Genomic DNA, 16131 nt, shown 5'->3' with positions numbered 1-16131 from the left:
CAAAATACCAGAGAGATGGGGAGAGGAAAGAGGAAAGGAAGGAAGAGTTCAGGTTCGGAACACAGGCCCACTCAGGTCCATTCAGGCCCACCTGGCTCCTCTGTACCCATTCTCAGGGCCATCTCAGGCTTCTCAACAACCCCAGAGCTTTGATGTCCACCAAATGGTCACTGTAGGTGGCTATTTGTTCTACCTGTGAACATATGGGAACAGTGAAACAGGGCCAAGGTGAGGGTATGCCCTGTTTTCTCTCTCAAGGACTCTGGGAAGAAGCTCTCTGCTACCTCTACAAAGATGACAGAGCAGAAGGGGCTGGAGAGATGGTTCAGCAGCTAAGCTGACTTGCTACTCTTTCAAAGGACTCAAACCCAGTACCCAGCGCTCACATCAGGTGGCTCACAACTGTCGGTAACAACAGCTCCATGGGACCCAACGCCCTCTTCTGTCCTGCACGGGTCCGTCCTGCACTGCATGCACAAACACGTACACTCGTAATTTAAAACGGCGGAATAGATTTAGGAGGAGGAAAGAACCAACTCCTGCAAGCTCTCCTCTAACTTCCACGTAAATTCTGTGGCTCACAGCCCCTCCTCCTCTATACAAAATAAATAAATGTAAGCATATATACACATTACCCACACTGGGAGCCCTGCTCTCCTTGTTCCTTACCCATGCAGGCCCTCTCAAGTCAGACTTTGGATTGCCAGGTCTCCACAGGCTCCCCCATTATATCCACCACATACACGGGCCTGGGCTCAGCCTAGCAAGACAAGTACACAGCAGAAGCTCCAACCGTTTCAGCTTCTGGGGCCCATGACAGTGCTGAGAATCAGAAACCCCGAAAGCTCTGGCTTACAGAATTTACCCTGTTCAAAACTAAAACAGGCTTCTTTTCAACTGCACATTAGTTTATTTTGAAGTAAATAACAATAAGCCTATCACTGTTAACACCACCCGGTGTGTATGCTGTCTGTACAGCACCTCGTGACAACAGTAGCGGGATATGCAGGCACTCCCATCTGCTCCCGGGGCAGGCTGCACGGCTCTGCCTGCAGCCCAGGAAGAAAGACGGCCCCACGGTGGGAGGCAGTTGGCAGAGGAAGGGCTTAGGACCCCCGAGAGCACTCGGGACTCCTCTCTCCCTATAGGCCCCTCAGGCCTTGTAGCCTGAGAACTACGTGAGGTTGTCATAAGGTCTCCCTCTACTTTCTTTTTTTGTTCCCCACACAACATTTTTATTGATTATCTGGAAATTTCATATCATGCACCCCATCACACTCACGGAGTCCTCCCAGGTCTGCCCTCTATCCTTGAGGACTCACTCCTGGAAGAAAGAAAAGGAAGAGGAGGACGAGGTGGTGGAGGAGAATGGAGAGGGAAAGGAAGAAGTCCAATTTTTGTTGCCCATATACTCACTAAAGCATGATCAAACTTCCAGTGGCCAGCCCCTTAAAGAAAACTGGGTCCTTCCCACCCATACCCTCACAAAAAGCCATCAACTCTGGAGAGCTATACTTCAGCATTTTTATCACAGTTTCTAAAAGTTCTCTTCAATGGTTCCCTGTCTAGGCTGTTACTTTTGGGGAGATGAGGGGTAAAGGGGGTTAAAGCCTTCTATGGCCCTTTTTCTCAACTGTGAGTCCACAGTCATTGATACCACTATAAATGTCTATTCCTTGCCCTATAAGCCAGCGGGAACATGGATCATGAACTTCCACATCGTTTCTGGTGATAGTAGGGATCACAATCATCCGCATGGTCTCTGACGTCAGCATGTGCCACAGCATGGTCTCTGGTGGCAGTACACCACGTACATCAACACGGATCTCTTCTGCAGCACAGGCCATAGGCACCATCATGGCTTCTGGCTCAATGCGGGACATAACAGCACAGTCCCTGGAGGCAGCCCACCTCATGGACATTAGCATGACTCCAGGCAGCGGCACATGACATCAACCCAACCCCCGGCTGCGGCAGGACCATGGACCCAGACATGGCCCACTGCAGCAGCACAGATCATGGACATCAACCTAGCCTCAGATGGCACCACAGGACAGTCATGCCAACATGGCCTCCAGTGGCAGCCCAGACCACAGGCATTCACAAGACCCTTCGGCTTCAATATAACAGGGGACCACAGATATCAACATGGTCTCCAGAGACAGCACAGACCACAGAGGTCTTCTGAGGAGGTCCAATCCAGAAAATGAACCATTGTTCATGTAGAACATCCTGTCGTTGCTCAGAATCAGGGCGAGCTTGCAGTTTGGCAGGCTTTTGGGGGCTGAGTGAGCGCAAGCTCCGGGCTGCTGCACAACCACCCTGTCAGTGCTACTCAGCGACAACATGATCACCCCGCCCCCGTCCACTTGCATCTTCTCTCACACCTGTCACTGCTGTCGAGTCTCTAGTTCCACCTCTCTCCACCACACACTCATGGCTCTGTTCCTCCATCTTTCTCACCTCTCCATCGCATATCCGTTCCTTGCAGAGGCTTTGGAAACGGCAATGTGTCACACAGTTGTTTTTTTTTTTTTTAATTCTCCAACAGCTTTACATGCAAATAGTCTTTGTAATGAACCATTGGTCTGGTTTAAGGGTTCTGGTTTCCGAAGCACATACATACTGGATTACTGCAGGGTCTCGGACATTCTGCTGCTGCTGGGAGTCAGGGTGATGCAGCAGCTAGGGAGGACATCTGGGGGCAGGTTCTATATGAGTTTCTTGCTGCCACATACCTCTCCACCCTCGATGTCTGCCACCCCAGGCTTGCCGGGCTCAACTTCTGTGCTTGTAGACAGCAGGCAGGCTGCATCTACAACAGCTCCATGCTGGGGGACAGCCAGCAGGCCTAGAGCCGGCTCTATTCGGTATCAACCTGTTTCTGCAGGAGCTCCAGGCCAATGCACATCTCCTTGTCATCAGCACTGGCTGCCCCATGGCTCATCAGGCATGACCTTTGACCCTGAAGGCCACTGGCTGAGATGCAGAAGTGAAAGGAAGAGATCCAACATCTTTTGAAGAGCATCCTCCCATAAGACTTGTCCTTTTATTTTTGTTTTTTGTTGTTGTTCTGGGACTACTGCAGGCTCTGCGGACTCCTCGTCAGTCGCCACATCATCCTCTGGAGCCTCCCTGGGTTTCTCAGGCTCCTCAGAGCTCTGAGGCAGGTGCCAGTGGCTGCCTTCATCTTTGTTTTCTTCCCAACCTTGCTTTCTAGATGTTTCTGGAGAAGTGACAGAAAACAATCTCAATGGAAAACAGTGATACGACTGTTGGTGTGAGGGACAAGGGACCAGACAGCCCAGAAGCTCAGTTGAGAAGTAAGACACAGAGTGGTACCTATGGCAGGACTGCTTTGGGAGAGACCCCTGACATGGGGTGGCAGGGGAGGTGTGTGTGCCAGAAGTGGAGCAAAGACTAGCTCACTAAAGAAAGCAGGAATGGTGGCAGGAAGGAGTCAGTACACAGTGCACATGCAGGCCTTTGAGTTGGCTGCTCACAGGCTCAGCCTCTCGGCTCTGACCAGGCAAATGTGCACACAGGAGGGATAACGTTGCACAGCTGGAAACCGGCAGAGAAAGGTTTTGGGTGCAGACACTTTGGCCCTGCAGCCAGCCCTATTATGTCACACCAGAGAAATGGCCAGGTCCAGGGGCTTTGTCTGCTGTACGTAGTCCTATTGTGTTCAGCCCCAGAGAAATGTACCAGGGCCCTTTAACCCCGTGAGACTTAGTGGCAGGTTTCATCCAGTGGCTAACAAAAGGCTGGCTCAGATGAAGGGAAACCAGGGCAACGAGTGTCTAAGCAAGGTGGACTCTTCCTGAACAGGTCCTGCAGAAGCTTCTGGAGGGATTTCAGGAAGATGAAAGGAGGACCAGACCCTTGAGGGGCAAGAACACGAGACAGAAAGAACTGGAAGAAGGACTCCATTAAGTCCCTGAGAAGAACATAAAATCTGCACACACAGAGGCCATTACAAACTCTGGGGAAGACCACAAGTGAGACAGAAGCTGGAGAATGGCAGACAGGTGTGTCTCTGCATGCTGTATGTTAAGTGTGTGCACACGCGTACACGCGCGCGCATGCATGCACACGTGCACTGCATGAGAACTTGCCTGTGAAGGAGTGGGTGTGGGAGTGGGCATGCCGGTGAGAGACATAGAAACTGCAGTTCTCATCTTGCAAGTCAATAAATAATGCCTAAATGATTTTTTTAAATCAAGTAGCAATACAGCACATCATTTAGAGAAAAGATAAATATCAAAGGAATCTCCTGAAAGGAGCTCCTCTGGGGAGGCAGTAGAAAGGCACTGGGGATTACGCTGTTCTTAATTAATCTTGTAGAGCTCGTTTACTCCCTAAACTCTCTGCATGTATAACTTTAAAGTATTAAGCTGCGTGCGCAAGACTCCAACAAAACATCAGTCAGACAAATATGTCTGTAAACAGCGGAAGCTACAGGAACCTAAGCAGACGGGAGCCAGGTAGGCAGCCAGGAGGGAGACCAGGGCCTCAGGTTCTTGAGAAGGGTCCCCTGCTCTGGGTGCCTGTGTGGACCCATCCCCTACACTGGCCCAACACATCCAGGAACCATGCTAATAATGTAATATTCCCTAGCCTCAGAGAGAGCTGGGCCGAGGGCTGGAAGAGTAGAGGGAACCCAGGGAACTGGCTGTCAGCAGGAAGGGTAGAGGACCAGTCATAGACTCTTACTGAGAAAGCAGGTAGCCAGTACTGTCACCTCCTCACACCAGAAAGTAAACAGCCATGTGCACAGGGAGGACAGCTGACTGAACACAGAGTGGGGATGGTCAAAGTCACCACCTAAGGGAGATGCTACAGGGGAGAGTAATAGACCAAGCTAGGTCCAAACAGGAGAAGCCCGGAGCAGCAGGAATGGTCACTATGTAGGACTGCAGAGGGCAGGGCAGTCTGACAGGTTCCTGAAAAGGTAAAGTGAGCTGACAAGGGTCCCTGAAAAGCAGATGACCCTTTGCAGGGAGGTGGGAAGGTGTCTGAGCTCCTGACAGGCTTTCTATGCCAAAGCTAGGGCCTGAATACAGGTGGGATGTCTGGAAAAGGAATGGGGAAAGCAGCCCAGGACCTTGAAGAAGCAAGGTCTGTCTCAGGTGGCGGCAGGCTAAGGCATACACACAGGCACAGGCCATGACAGATCCCCCGCTCAGACTTGAGATCTCATTTTGCTGCATGCTGAATGTGTTTGCTCAGAAGCTGAGAAGAAGGCAGGCCGTTTATAGAAACACAGAGAGCTGAGGTCTAAGAACAGGAAATAGCAGTGTGCATCCTCTGCCTCCTAGCCAGCCCTTCTGGGCTCTGGGTGGGTGCTAGGATCCAGCAGATGCATGCCCGTCTCTGGGAGACCGCCAAGACCCACAGGCACTCTGCTGCACCAAGCGAAATTACAGGCATGTTACAGCCTCGGGACAAAACTTGAGCCTTCTACCACAAGAGCCCTCCCATAGTTAACCAATGTGGACCAAGTCGATAGTCCTGACTGGCCCAGGACTTCTGACGGTCTGCAGGCATCAGTGCCCTCACTGGCCTGTGGAAGCAGGGCCACTTCAGCCCCAGTGTTTCCTCTGCTCTAGCCTGCTTTCTGGGATCCCACTCGTCAGCACCAAGGCTATCTTCCACCCCAGTGCCTTTGCCCACACTATATCCCCAACTTCCTCTCTGTCTCTGCCCATATCCTGCAACCAGCTCCTATCCCACCTTCTCCTGCCACGCCTCACCTCAGAATCCCACGTGGGCCCTCATCTACCAGGAATCCCTGCATTCTAAAGTTTGATTCCTGCTGCTGAAGGAAACACGGCCTTCCTTGGGGAAACTGAGTGCCATGTGGAGTCACCCTTCCCAGAGCCAGCCCCATTCAAGTGCCTCAGCCAACCACCCTGTGTGAACTGGGGACCACGTCTGCTGCAGTTCACAGATATTCCAGTACTTGTCCACCACAGACTCATCCCTGATCCTTTACTGAGGGGAGTAGGGGCATGGAAACAAGGTGACCTCAGGGACTGAGCACAGCTCACGTCACAGGGCACCCTCCAATTCCACAAGGCCAGTGCTTGAATGAGTTCTATTTACAGAGGAACCAGGAGAGCCAAGAGGCAGATAAGACACACCTGGCTCCACACCTCAGGAGAGGGGGCCGGAGGTCAAATCCACCTCACCTGTATCAGACATCTTAATTCTCACAGCTCCCTTGCAAGAAACACAAGCTCTACTTGAAGAAAGGGAGGCTAAAGGCTCAACTTGTCCAAGGTCAGCTGCCGAGTCAGCAGAGTTTGGGACACGGCAGGAGGCTGTGTCACTGCACTATGCAGCTCTTTTTCCAAGCAAGCACACTGCCCGTCACAGACACCATGGCCACCAGCAGGATGAGTTTGCACCCCTGCTCTTGCGAGCTCCAACAGGACTTGAGACATAAGAGCCTCCCGAAGCCACACTGGGTGACATGAAGCACAGAGGCAAAAGCATCAGGAGGCAGAAGGTGATGGGGAAACCACAGCCACTACTCAGCTAAGGAAGGGAAGGAACCAGGCCTCAGGGCTGATCTGAGGCCTGTCTCTTTTCCTGAAGTGTCATGGTACATTTGGTGGCTCAGAGTGCTAAGGGTCCAGGACCTTGTAATGTACCTAAGGCCTCCAGAGGGAGGCAGGCCAGAACTGGGGACTACACGCAGGCAAGAGGATCTAGCAGGAGCCAAGAGTGGAGGACAAGGGCTACAGGATAAGGCAGGAAGGGATGGGCCAGGCATGTGGGAATCCAGGAGGCCCTAGGGGGTGTGGTAAGGTCGGAGTGGGCAACGATGAGCTAGAGAAGCTGAACAGAGGCCAGGTTCACAGCCCAGGCAGGCGGAAGCTGCCAGCAGGGCCTGGCCAGAGGGGTGGGCGGAAGCTGCTAGGCTGTTGTGCCCAAGAACCCTGAGGCTGATCCACTGAGGCTAAAGAGAAACCACTGAGACAATGTTCACTTGCTCCCAAGGAGGCCTCCAACCATGCGGTTTCCGTGACTGCTGCCAAGGCCAGCTACCAGCCCCTCCGGCCTTGGGCTCTCCAGGCTGGCGCCACCTCTTCCCAGGGACCCCAAGCCCCTGCCAGCCTGAAGGGAGCCATCTGTCCTTGCACTGTCCAGATCCTGTTTACAGGGTGCCAGAGGAAGTGGGGGTGCCAGGGAACGCCTACCTCAGGCCTGCTGCTGCCCCAGTAGCTAAGCCCTAATCCAAGACAAAGCACCCAGACCCAGAAACAGGAAGACCCCAGCCAATTGACTGCCACCTGCCAATACTCCCATCTACAGTACCAGGCTAGGGTCCCAGGGCCTGGACCCTAGGCCAGGCTCTGACTTCAATTTCCATGTCCTGGCTTCCAGCCCTTCCAGAACCCATTCCCATGGAGAACCCCCAAGCTGGGGCTACCCTTCTCAACGGCTGACAAGAAATCATAATCCCTAGGACGGGGCTCTCCTCTTCTGTGAGCTGAGGGGCTCCCTAGTAAATGAGGCTTGCCACATCCCCTGACCCATGCTTTGTCACTCATCAGTGAGTAGTGGCCTCCCTCCTAGGACTGGAGGAAGGAATCACACACAGAAGAAAAGGTCAGCCAGGCATGTCCTCTCCTTGGTGGACTCTCTTACTCAGGGACAAGCAGAGAATGGTGCCACAGTTGTCACACAGATGGGTTGCTGCTAACAGAAAACACCACATAGGTAAGGACACATAATCCTGAGAATTCAAGCCATGGATCATTAGGTGAACCCTGGGAGGACTCCATGTTAATTCCGTATCACTACTCTATGGATATGACTTTAGACTTTCCAAAGGGTCTGTGTATGTCCCTTTCCTTCAACATGACCTCCCTGTCACAAGGTAGGCAGGCCAGCTTTATGGCCTTTCTGGTACCTGTCCTCCCCTTGTATTTCAGGCATAAATGGTGGCCTAGGGTAGAATTCAGTCTCCCAGAAGCTCAGCTTGTCTAGCCTACAGGGACACACCTGTACCTTAGGAGTCCCAAGTGCAAGGAGTGGGACTAGGATTAGCACCAAAGCCATGGTCAGTAGCTGGATTAATGCCACCACTACTGCACATGGCCTGCACCCCAGGTCCTGCCTTACACACAGAGGAGACACACACTGGACCCAAGCCCTAGAAAAGCCTTCTCCCAAAGCCTGCCCTGGCAGGAAAAATTATTTTCTTGGCAAAACAAAACTAAAAGATAAAGAAGAAAAACTTAATGAGGTTTGTCAGAGCCCCCAAATCTGTAGCTCAGAGGCTGGCTGTGCAGGGCACCTCCACAGACAGCCACGCCAAGGCTCACTGGCACAGCTCTCTACTTGCTACTACGGACCACCCTACACCCAACACATGACCCCGCAGGTCAAGGAGGGAGTGAACAACAATCACACTGTAAAGAACCCCACCAGCTCCCCAAGCAAAACTTGCTGCTTCCTGATTTTTTCTGCAGCCTCATGGAGCCTGCTGATAATACCATGTGTCCTGCACTGCCCAAGATGCTCCCACCCTCTCTGGACTTCTCCACACAGTGCCTGCCCGGGGATCAGCTTAAGGCAGAGGAAAAAGTTCCAGCCTAGGAGTAGAAACTTGGGTCAGGTTTCCACTTGGACTCCAGCAGACAATGTCTCAGTCAATCCAACGGCCCCAAAACCTGTTCCCCTTTTGCAAAACGGTAGTCAGAGGGGACATCACAGGGTGGACATGCACATCAACAATAAAGCATGAGGCGCAGTCAATCCCCAGACAGGAGCTCCAGACGCTGGCTACCCCCAACTTCATGTTCCAGCCCCTACTCAACTCTGAAATTTAGAAAGGGCTCCTGGTCCCAAGCAGCTCACAATTCAAAATAACGGACCAATCTCCTAGCTGCCACCTTATGGCAGTGTTACCACATCCCGAGGGGCCTCTAACAGTAGAGAGATGGTTGGGGGGAGGGGGACTCTCCTGCACTGTGTTCCACCCTGGCATGCTATAGTGCAGGAAGAGAGGCTTGAGGCCCCAGGCTGCGCTGCTTCCCCCAGTGAAGGCAGTGTTGGGAGGCATGGCTGCCTTGCTCCTCCTAGGATGGTCCAGGTGATGATGATCTCCCAAGCCAGGCAGGATGTCATGAGTCAGCCCATACCAGAGCCTCCAAGCTTTGACTAATGCCATCTGGACCTCTGCCATCCTCCACCGGCCACTACCTCCTCGGCCACATGAATGCATCTTTGGGACATAAAGCCACACAAACAGACTTTATAAAAAGGCCACAACCTCACACAAGTCTTGGTGACCTGCCACTGTAAGCCCTAACTCAACCAAAGGCCAAACCTTGAATCCACACATGCTTACTCCCGAGACTGCACTGTAAATGTGGAGAAAATGTCTGCTCTAGACTCAAAAGGGGTCTTGAGTGACAGCAGATATGCCCCGTGGGCCTAGTGCAGAAGCAGGGGCACCCATGCTAGGGATTTGCCAAAGCAGTTCAAAGCCCAGTATTTCAGGTAAGCAGAGTGGATCTAGGAGAGAAAGGGGCAGAGAAACAAAGAAGGAAGGGACCTGGAACAAGGTCCAAGTGTACCACAGTGGCACAGGCTGCAGTGTCTCCTCCACTCCGTGCGGCTCATTTCAGTGCTCTCGACACCAGACATGAAGGTCTGGCCTTCCATCTGGCCCAGAAGCTACAGAGAAAGAGGGCAGCACCCTTTCCCTTGCCACATCTCTCTGGCCAATCCCTTGCTCATCTACCTTTGAGGAGCTCAGCATCTAGAGGAACTGGCATGTATTCATCATTTGTAATATGCACAGAGAAACATGGGCATAGGCTGTGGGAATTACATAGCCCCCTGCACATGTCTGCACACTCTCTGATTAAGCTGTGTCAACACTGCCGCTTCTGAGGCTTTAACCAGCACATCCATCTTAGCTCCTAAAAACTGTTCTTCGATAAAGGAATAAGAGGAACTGAGGCTCCCGAGAGGAGCGGCTATCCCCAGGGAAAGGGGAAAGACAAGTCCCATGCTTCTCACACAGGAGCATGGGAAGGAGACTCAGACAAGATCAGGGCATCTCAGGAGGACATAAGGACACAATCAGCCAGGACAGGTAGCATGAAAATAGGTGATGGTGAAATAGTGGCTTTCCACAACTCTGACAAAATCCCTAAGAGAAACAAACTAAAGAACACAGGATTCCTTTCTACTCATGGTTTGCGAGGTGTCAGAACACAGTTGCTCCATGCTGTTATTTCTGGAAAGGAGGATATACAAGAGCAAAGCTGCTCACCTCACAGTGGAGGTAGAGAGAAGACAGAGAAAGAAGCTGGGGTTGTAATACATCCTTCCAGTGTACCCAGGAACCAAGCTCCACTTCTGAGTGTCCTCCTACCTCCTAATAATGCCATCCAAGTACGGATCCATCTATGGAGTCTTCTGCTGGCAACATTAAGCCACTACAGCCAGCAAGAATTCTAACTTGAGGGAGCTGGAGAGATGGCTCAGAGTTTAAGGGCACTGGCTGCTCTTCCAAAGGTCAGGAGTTCAATTCCCACCAACCACATGGTAACTCACAACCATCTATAATGAGATCTGGTGCCCTCTTCTGGTATACAGGTGTACACGCAGGCAGAATGCTAACTACACTGCCTACGTAATAAACAAACAAACAATAAGTAAATCAATACGTCTTTTAAAAAGAATTCTAACTTGTGAGGTGAGCACAGACAGGGGAAAAGAAGTGTAACTCACTGCCCCAGACTCAGAAAAGAACTGAGATGACTTCCCCCAAGTAAAGGAAGGCAGAGCCACAGCTATCATGAGGAGACCTGACTTGGGAAGAATAATGTCCCCTGAGCACTACAGCCAGTGAGAGAAAGGCTAATAAACAGGATACTTAAAAGTTCTCCAAATCCATTCGCCAAGCTGTCTTTTCTTTAAAACTTTAGGTTAACAACCAGACTTGAGAGGCTGAGGCAGGAAGTTTGCTAGGTCTGGCCTCCATGGCAAGACTCCATCCCAGTCAGGGTAGGGCTTTGAAGATCCCACCTACCTCAGAGACAGGAACAAAATTAAACGGATGTACACTCGGGTATTTACCAAACCAAGAAGCCCTTTCCACACAAAAATCATCTAATAAACAACCCTTGGGGGAAAAGGAAAAATATAAACAGAGAAAGAGAAAGAGAGGTGCCCCTCTCCCTAAGGCACCAAGGTCAAGGTCAAGCAGGTGATTGAGGGTAACTGTTGACCCGTGCATGGCCTGAGACATGCAGGGTACCCACAGATGTGAGGGAGAACAGAGAAGGCCCCCTGAGCCTCTGGAAAGGGGATCAGTAAAAAGCCTTTGTGCGAGGAGGGGCAGGAGATACCCCTCCACAAGATGAACAGAAGGGAAGAAACTAACACACTGATAAGGAAACTACTACATTTAGAAATCAGTCAGACACCTTTAAAGAAGGAATAGGAGGGAATGGCTAAGTCTAAACAACGTTTTGTGAAAAACTGAGAACAGATGAACTAGTTTTTAGCTCAAAAGGTTAAAAAAAAAAAAAGAACAACAAAATAATTCAAAAATAGCCACAAGGAAAGAAATAATGCAAATAAAAGCAAAAACCAATGAGGCAGAAAATAGAAAACATGAAACCTAATTAATAAATCAAAATGCTGTTTCTGAAAAAAATTAACAGATAGACATCCAACAACCAACTTAATCAAGAAAACTGGGAGGGGCTAGGATGTGACTCACTTAGTAGCAAGTTTGATTAGTGTGCACAGGCCCCAGGTTTGACCCCTAGCACTATGTTAAACTGGGTTCAATAGCCCACGCCTTCAGTCCTTCAGTCCCAGAACTCAGAAGACGAAGGCAGAAGAATTAGGAGCTCAAGAGCTCCTTTAGCTACGCAGCAAGTTCGAGGCCAGCCTGGGCTACATAAGGCCTTGTTTCTAAATGAAAAGAAAATGGACAGAAACACAAGCAGGCCCACATAGAAGCTGAAAGAGAACCCAGCGCAGAATATGGACTCAGCAGCCCTCCCACCTCTACACTTGAGCAAACAAGGTTCACAGGAAAGGGAAATGCACCCAGGCAAGGATGTTTGCCCTGGGACCTATGGAAGAACAAAGCTTTTGCTAGGGAAAGGACAGGCAAAGGATCAAAACTTGCCCCGAGGAGCTCCGAGACAATGCTGCAGGGACACAAGACAGCTTCTCCCTGCTCTGAAAATGGATCCAGACCACCAGAAATATGAAAAAAATTCTGATTATTCGGGAATTTGTTAACTACTTTTTTTTAATTCTATGAAATGTTTTTTGTTTGTTTGTTTGTTTTTGCATGTTTGGGGGAAGGGGTAGGAGAGTAGGACATAGAAGATGACTTGCAAGCACCGGTTCTGTCCCAGGGATCAAGTGCAGGGTGGGAAGCAAGTGCCTACTGAACCATCTCACTGGCCCTGGTTCTAACTGCTTTTATGATTCTCATGTAACAGTGATATTTAAACCTGATACACAGTCCGAAACCAAAAGAAAACCACAAATCAGTGTAAATATCAACTGGAAAACAGTAAGTTTAACATTAACAAACAAGATTCAAGGCCTTGTTGGCTGAATTTTTTCCCCCTAGGGATGCACAGCTGGTTCAACGTGGCATCCTTTATTAACGGACCTACAAGAGAGTGCTCCTGGGGTTCTCCACGGATGCTACAAATATACGCACAAAACTCAACACCTGTTGCTAGTAAATGGCTCAAGAAGGCATCTTTGGTGATAAATACCTGTCTACCCTTAAACAAAGCGTCTTAGTTAACAAGGAGACACCACGAACTGCTTGCAAAGCTTGGGAAGATGTATGGATTTTCTCTGGAAGATCCAACATCTTCTGGGTGGGCCAGCTAGAGCCACTGAAACGAGGAAGAAAGAAGTCACATAGCCAAAATGAAACTCTGTCTCTGCAAGTAGCACCACAGTCTGCGTGAGACCCTAGAGATACAAGTTAACATCCAAACACTGGGATGAAATATTAATATGCAGAAACCAACAGCTTGGGACGGGAGAGATGACTCAGTGGTTAACAACATTTGACTGGGGTTCAGCTCCCAGCCCCCACCTTGCACATCTCACAACCACCCAATAACCCAGCTCCTTGGAATTAAAAACCTTCTTCTGGCCCCCAACAGCACCTGCCTATACTCACAGATACATAGGCATATGCATAAGTAAAAATAAAAAGTCCTAAAGAAGAAGAAATCAACAGCCTTCTCACACAAATTGCCAGGCTGAGGAGAGAATGGAGAAATCCCAGCTCCAGCAGCAACACAGCAGTGGACCTGAGAGGAAGTGAAACACGAGACTGGAAAAGGGCCTAAGAGGGAGCCCCAAACATAGCTCTGTCGAGACGTGTTCCAGTCTCTGGATGCAACAGCTCTGTTTCTCAAAGACACTCATTCTCCCACCACACGGAGGGAGTGCGCCAACAGCATCTTTATGGAGCTAGACAAATTGACAGGGAAGTTCATGTGGGAAAACAAATGTATGAGAACATACAGGAAGACACCAAACAAACAGAAAGGCCTAGAACTGGCAGACTCGAGCAGATCCTAGAGCAGAGTACTGGCACATGCCACAGCGTGGGTGGATCCTGAATGCATTCCACAGCCAGGCACCAACAGCCTCGTTCTGCCTGCATGAAATGGCCATGGTGTGCAAACCTGAGACACGGCGGGGAGCTGGAGAGGGCCAGGGAGAAGCTGCTAACCAGGGTGGAGAATGTTCTAGATTTTAGTGGTAGCACGGGTACACCACTCTATGAATAGGCCAAACCCACTGAATTGTACATTTGAAAGGGGTGAGCCTTGGTATCTGGATGACATGACAACAGAGCTGTTATTAAAAATGCTAGAAAGCCCCTATAATTAAAACGCTGTGCATGAAAACACAAACAGACCAGGGAATAGGGAGGGGAGGTCTAAAAATAGGTCCCAGCAACTATGGAAATGCAGTGTGAGATAAACGAAGCACCCAGGATCAAAGACGAGTTTTCCCTAAGTGGTTCTGGGACATCTGGCCAGCCATGTGGAAAAATAAAAATCGATTCATGCCTCACATAATGAAAAGGAGTATCTTCCAACAGATCATGGCTGTCACTGTAAAAGGCGAAACACGAATGTGCAAGCACAGAAAGAAAATATTCCTGTGGGAAAGGGGAAGTTTGCTAGGGAAGAGGCCACCAGAGGAAAAATGGGACAGCCCACAAAATAAAAAGCAAGCACAGACCAGGCATAATGAGCAGTGCTATGGGCAGAAATGGTGAGCCACACAGTCATTTTCTGAGCATCACCAGAACCTGTTCTCAGACAGTGGAACAGCCTGGGTACCACAGTGACTCCACCCTCCTCTCCATAAGCAGATGGGACAGGACCCCTAGGGTGCAGGGACAAGGACTGTGGTAGCCCTGTTGGGGTGGGAGTCCCCTCTTCCCTACAGCACCAAGGCCAAGCTAGAGGTCTGAAAGCATCAGTTGCTGATCCCTAGACAAGCAGGATATCCACAGACACCAGACAATAAGAGCAATAAAATACCCTCTGCCCCTGGAAAGAAAGCAGGAGTTCTTCATGGGTGGTGGGAAAAAAATCGCTTCATAACACCAGCAAGAGCCATAGCACAACTGGACAGCTGCAGGGGCAAGGGTTCCTAGAAAGCCCACTCCTGGACCATGCCTGCCATGACTGAGGCTGCAATGGGAACCAGGAACATGAACAGGGATAGCCAGGCAGAGCAGAGAGCGGAAAGAGGCCACGAGGGTGGAAAGAGACTACCCACCTCTGAGGCTGAGGTCCCCAGAAAAGTTATCACCAACATGCCCAACCCAAACACAAGGCGACCGCAGAAGACTGTGAATTTGAGGGAGGCTGAGGATAGCCACTGCAGCACCCAGGCAAAGCAACCCTCGCCACAGGCAGGATTCAGTCCCACACAATACACCGAGCAAGCAGGATGCGCCTATCTCTGAACGTGAATGCTGCTGACCTCTGACATCCCAGGAGTCCGCAACCCTATACCACGAGGTATTTGAGAGCATGACGCCAGCCAGGTCTCGATCTCAGACTAAGACCCTAAAACGACTGTGACACATCACAGGCTCCAAGGGAGCAGACCACAGGCTGGAACCATGGAAAACTCTACAGAGAGGTAAGAACTCTGAGAATCACGAATGCCAGAAGTAATAAACACCAACAGCAGAAATGAAGGGTGCCTGTGAGGAGCTGGTCAGCAGTCGACACAGCCAGGAGACAAGGTGCTGGATTCCCCCACAGGGAAGCACATGGACAAAGAGAAGGTGACCAGGCAGACAGATGCTAGAGCTCTCAGACCACAGGGGCCTCAATAACACTTACAAGAGTAACAGATGCAAGGAAAGAGATAACCAAGCAAGAAATAATAATTAGACAGTTAAATAAATGTTTTTTAAAAAAAATCAAAAATTATAAAGGCCTAGAAGTTGACAGAGAAGAATTCCTCATGACCTTGTACCAGGAACACAGTGAGAGTAACAACAGATGTCTCTCTCAGGAACTCGGTTAGCCAGTGCAGTGGCCTCTCTAAGGAGGTAAGATAAGGATACCAGGCTGGAACCCTATTCCATCCACTGACAACACTCTGAAGAAGCCAGGCGGGATGAAAGTGTTGACTAAGCACTTCCAGGAAAGTGTTCTCACTGTAAGTGTCAGGCACAAGATGGAGCCACAGTGGAGTGCTGCTCCCAGCAAGCACTCCGGGACATCACTGTCAGGATCTAGGGATACCCAAAGGATGATGTGACAGTGTTAACTAGCAATCACAAATACTCCGGCTATGATTATGCCTGTGAGACGACCAGCTTAGAGAAAGTCAACAAATCCCTTGTAAGACACCGGGTCAGGCCTACCCAAGAACAGGAGGGCAAACAGTCCTGTCCTGCCAGACGATAAATCTCACAGTCCCCGAACACTTAGAAGAGAGATTTCGCTGTGCCTATTTCATGTCAACAGCCTTATCTGTGATGGCACACAGGCACTGCAGTCTCCTCACTGGCAATGCTACCATTAAGAGGACAAGGGCGGGCTGTGGATGTAGTTCAGTGGTAGA

General features: G+C 50.3%; 1 long non-coding RNA gene across 1 annotated transcript in view; it reads right to left on the bottom strand.

Moving 5' to 3' along the window:
- Positions 1-903: 903 nt before the first annotated feature.
- The window catches only part of LOC129690706 (uncharacterized), a 40604-nt gene continuing 25376 nt past the window's right edge, over positions 904-16131 (bottom strand). The window contains exon 3 of the long non-coding RNA XR_008722357.1: positions 904-3226. This is a non-coding gene — a long non-coding RNA (uncharacterized LOC129690706). The remainder of the gene's footprint in view (positions 3227-16131) is intronic.

This window comes from Psammomys obesus, unplaced genomic scaffold (assembly GCF_907164565.1).
Source record: "Psammomys obesus unplaced genomic scaffold, mPsaObe1.curated_primary_1811, whole genome shotgun sequence".
In the NCBI taxonomy this organism is placed as follows: Eukaryota; Metazoa; Chordata; class Mammalia; order Rodentia; family Muridae; genus Psammomys; species Psammomys obesus.
This window is presented reverse-complemented; position numbering and strand designations above follow the sequence as displayed.